The sequence below is a fragment of the Zingiber officinale genome, chromosome 4B (genome assembly GCF_018446385.1).
Source record: "Zingiber officinale cultivar Zhangliang chromosome 4B, Zo_v1.1, whole genome shotgun sequence".
NCBI classification, from domain to species: Eukaryota; Viridiplantae; Streptophyta; class Magnoliopsida; order Zingiberales; family Zingiberaceae; genus Zingiber; species Zingiber officinale.
In genome coordinates this window covers 55,283,968-55,288,975 of record NC_055993.1, presented here as the reverse complement: position 1 = coordinate 55,288,975, position 5,008 = coordinate 55,283,968, and positions in this window count along the sequence as shown.

The following is a 5,008-nucleotide window of genomic DNA, read 5'->3' as shown; positions in this document are numbered from 1 at the left end:
GTGAATGGGTGAGTCCAGTACACGTAGTCCCAAAGAAAGGGGGAATGACTGTTATCAAAAATGAGGATAATAAATTGATTCCAACACGAATAGTAACGGGGTGGCGAATGTGTATTGATTATCGAAAGATGAACAAGGAAACGAGGAAGGATCATTTTCCCTTACCTTTTATTGATGAAATGCTTGAGAGATTAGCTAAGCACTCGTATTTTTGCTACATGGATGGATATTCAGGATTTTTTCAAATTCCAATTCATCCCTAAGATCAAGATAAGACTACTTTCAGGTGTTGGGTCAATCACAAATCTAAACATAAAGTTATTGGGCAATTACAAATCTAAACATGAATCTCAAGGAAGCAGGGGAGAAAAGGAAGCTTCAGTTGAATGAGCTTGATGAATTAAGATTAGATGCTTATGAATATGCTAGATCTTATATGGAAAGGACAAAGAAATGGCATGATCAACACATTCTCCGCAAAAGTTTCAAGGAAGGAGATCTAGTTTTATTATTTAATTCAAGGTTAAACTTTTTCCAGGAAAGCTTAAATCAAGGTGGATAGGTTCGTTTGAGGTTAAAAAGGTTTATCCTTTTGGAGCGATAGATATTTGGAATAAAGATCTTGGATTGATTAAGGTAAATGGCCAACGGTTGAAGGAATATGTGCACGGTATGAAATTAGAAGAGAAACAAAGGTTGTATTTTTCTGAACCTTGTCCTCCGGATTGACTTTTTAGTTAAGTCCTGTTCTAGGTTTCAATTCTTCATTAGTAGTATTTTACTTGGTTTTTGTTTTGTTTTCAGGTTGAAATTTCACTCCCATGAGCTGGCCATGATTTCTTCATGGGCATGGAAGTGTGGGAGGAGCTAGAATGGAGGAGAAGTGTCAATTGGAGCAAAACAGAGCATGGTCGTGTGTTGCACACGGTCAGGCTTACGGTGCAGAAAAGGGAGATGCTTGGGCCGTGTCTACATGACACGACCGTGTGGAGTCTCCAGAGAAGAAAAGGTATGTGGCCGTGTCCCAGACACGGTCGTGTGAAGAATCCAGAGCAGGAAAGCTTCTCGGCCGTGTCTCACACACGGGCGTGTGAGGGAACCAGTGCAAAAGCCTGCACTGGCCATGCCATCGGACACGGCTGTGTGAAGAATCCAGAGGAGGAAGCTGTTGGGGCTGTGTCCTAGACACGACCTTGCGTGGATACCAATGAGGAAGAAGGAGATGGCCGTGCCAATTGGCACGACCGTGTGACTCAACCCGAGAAGAAGAGGGATAGGGTTGTGTAGATCTACATGGCCTGTGTGGGGAAACTCTGCCAAGCCGTGTCTGCTATACACGACCGGATCTAGGCCGTGTCCCCCACACACCCCCTTCATCATTGCACCCCTTTCTCTCCAAAACTCCTTTTTCCTCAAACCTCTCCTCCAAGTTCTCTCAGATCTAGTTCTAAACCTTTCTTTTCTTCATAAATTTCATCTAGATCTAGATCCTTCTCTTCTCCTGGAACTAAGATCTCTATTTCCTTAACCTAAGATCTTGTTCTTTAAGACCAATTTCCTCAAGATCTAATTCCTCTAAGCATAAATAGTACCCACACCAACTTAAGCTAGATTTTATGTCCAATCTTTTGAAGAAACTACGCAAGGGAGGTGGTAGTTCAAGTGGAGACAAAGGGAAGGAGCCAAGCAAGTGTTGGGTTTTTCGGGCCGCGAAAACCGCTTTTCGCGTCGCGGAAACCCCGAATCACCCAAAGCCGTAGATCCGTGCAAGGAAAAAACCGAACGAAAATTACGAGTACGAGTTTCAAAGACTTCTAGATCTACTCTTAGATCTATGTCTTAAGAAGTATACCTTGAAGCGTACCCTTTCGAGTTCCCGCTCGTCCAAGGAATTGCCGGATCTCTAGACCGTCAAGCGTCGGTCCTCTAGAAGTATCCACACGGACACGTAGGTGGAGAAAACCTCACACAAAGGTGTGCTAGCACCTTGGTAAGATTCGGCCAAGCAAGGAGGAGAGGGAGAGGGAGAGCTTGAGGAAGAAGAAGAAGTAATAATCACACTTGAATAAAATCAAATTTCATTCACCACTTTTGTGTGGCCGGCCACTCCATGGAGTGTAACTCCCATTCCACATTAATCACAATTAATGTGAAGCCATTAAGAGGTGTTTTGTAACTCCTATGATGTGGCACATCATGAAGATGTGGACCATTACCATTGGTCCACATCTTGCCACTTCACAATGATGTGGCAAATGAGTAACCTCCACTCATTTAATGTGGCTAACTCACATTAAATGCAATGGAGGCTTGTAACCTCCATGAGGTGGCAAAGCAAGATGATGTGGAGCAACACTATTGGTCCACATCTTGCCACCTCACTCATGATGTGGAAAAGAGTCAACTCAAACTTGACTCTTTCTCTTCCTCTCTAGTCAAGTCAAACTTTACTCAATCTCTCTCATGGTTGATCTAATCTAACCATTTGATTCAAGCCAACTTAATATAATGAATCTAATTCATTAAATTAAATTGATCTAATGAGTCATAATCTAAATTAGACTCATTAAATTCATGAATCAACTTGAGTCAAACTCAAGTAGCCTAATTTGGATTACTCTTAATCCAATTTGATTCATCAAATGAATCTAATCCTCTTGGTTCATCGTATGAACCAAATCTCCATCTAATTGTCCTTAGTGTGTGACCCTATAGGTTCTTATAACGTTGGCGATGCCCTAAACCCAATTAGGAGCATAAGTAATGAGCGGTATCTAGCAACACATCATTACTACCCAAGTTACAAGAATGTTGAGATCCAACATCACCTTGTGACTACTAATTGTAACTCCTCATAATATGTGACATTTTCCTTCTATCCTAGACATCTAGATTGATCAATGAGAGGCATAGACCATGTCATCCTCTAATCAATCGAAATCTTGAACTCCAAGTAGACTCACTCGATCAAATGAGCTCAACATCTAATGTTGACTCATTTGGGCATGGCCATGCACTTAGTGGTCTCACTCTATCAAGAATACCGATGTCGCTCCCGTCATATGGGAGGGATAGATCCCATCTACATCACTCACATCCCTCTACATAATTCGTTATATACCCAGTAATCACCTTTATAGTCCACCCAGTTACGGGTGACATTTGACGAAACCAAAGTACATAACTCCTTATGTAGGGATCCATGGTGACTTCAGGTCTAAGGACTAATAGTCATACTAATAGTCACATGAGAAAGTATATGACACTCATATAACGATCCATGATACTTTCTCATGGCGGGTCATTCAGTATACATTCTCCAATGTATACCCATGTGTCAGCTTGATATCTCTATATCCATGACTTGTGAGATCAAGTCATCGAGCTGACCTACATGCTAGTCTTATTGCATTAACATTGTCCCTGAATGTTAATACTCGACTAGGAATGATTTAGAGTAGTGTTCCCTATATTATCTCATTATCGATTCAACTAATCGATTGATATAGGTATGAACCTTCTACTCAAGGACGCTATTATACTTAGTTTATTTGGCACTAATACAAATAAGTATAATAACCAAACAAATGCCTTTATTAATATATAAAAATATGATACAATGAGTCCATACAATCATCAAATGATTGGCTCTAGGGCTCTAACTAACAATCTCTCACTAGCACTAGTGTCAATCAGTATAGGCTCTAAGGCCTAATGACCTAGTATGACCATGATGCTTTCTCTGTGCCAAAGCCTTGGTCAAAGGATCTGCGATGTTAGCTTCTATAGATACTCTACAAATCTTCACATCTCCTCTATCGATAATCTCTCGAATGAGATGAAACGTTGTAGAACTGCTGTGAACTCTGCCAGCTCATAGCACTACCATTCAAGCAAAACACGAACCTCGACTGTGATCTTTAATCATCCTGATCGGTCTGGAAGCTGGCATCACTGTAACCCTTTACAGTTAGCTCATCATTGCCTCCATATATCAAGAAATATTCTTTAGTCCTTCATAAGTACTTAAGAATATTCTTGACCACTATCCAGTGACTTTCACCTGGATCTGACTGGTATTTGCTCGTCATGCTCAAAGCATACGAGACATCAGGTCGAGTACATAGCATGGCGTACATGATAGACCCTATGGCTGAGGCATAAGGGATCTGATCCATGCGGTCTCTCTCCTCTCTAGAATAAGGACCTTGAGTCTTCGAAAGACTCACGCCATGTGACATAGGCAGAAATCCCTTCTTGGAGTTCTGCATGGCAAACCGAAGGAGTACCTTGTCAATGTATGTACTCTGACTTAGGCCAAGCAATTTCTTAGATCTATCTCTATAGATCTGTATCCCTAAAATGCGGGATGCCTCACCTAAGTTCTTCATTGAGAAGCAACTCCCTAGCCAGGTCTTGACAGACTAAAGCATAGGGATGTCCTTCCCAATGAGTAGTATGTCATCCACATACAATATGAGGAAGACAACTATATCCCCTACAACCTTCTTGTAGACACAAGGTTCATCTTCATTCTTGATGAAACCAAACTGTTTGATTGCATCATCGAATCGAAGATTCCAGCTCCGAGAAGCTTGCTTTAGTCCATAAATGGACCTATGCAGCTTGCATACTCTACTAGTATGTTGTGGATCTACAAAACCCTCAGGTTGTGTCATGTACACATCCTCGAGCAGGTTTCTATTCAGAAACGCGGTTTTGACATCCATCTGACATATCTCGGAATCTGGTCTCATCACAGCTTCCTGATAGGTGGTAGGCTCATCCTCTATGAGCACAATGTCATCATGCTCAGACAAGAGAAATGAGTATCTCTTAGGCTGACGACGTACCCTATCAGACCTGCGAAGAGGTATGTCTACTTGAACCGGTTGTTGTTCCTCAACTCCTTGTGGAACAACATCATCCACAACACTTTATGGTTCCAGTTCAATCAGTGCTATTGTTCGCATCTTGAACTTCTTCAAGATCGAACGCACTCCCACTA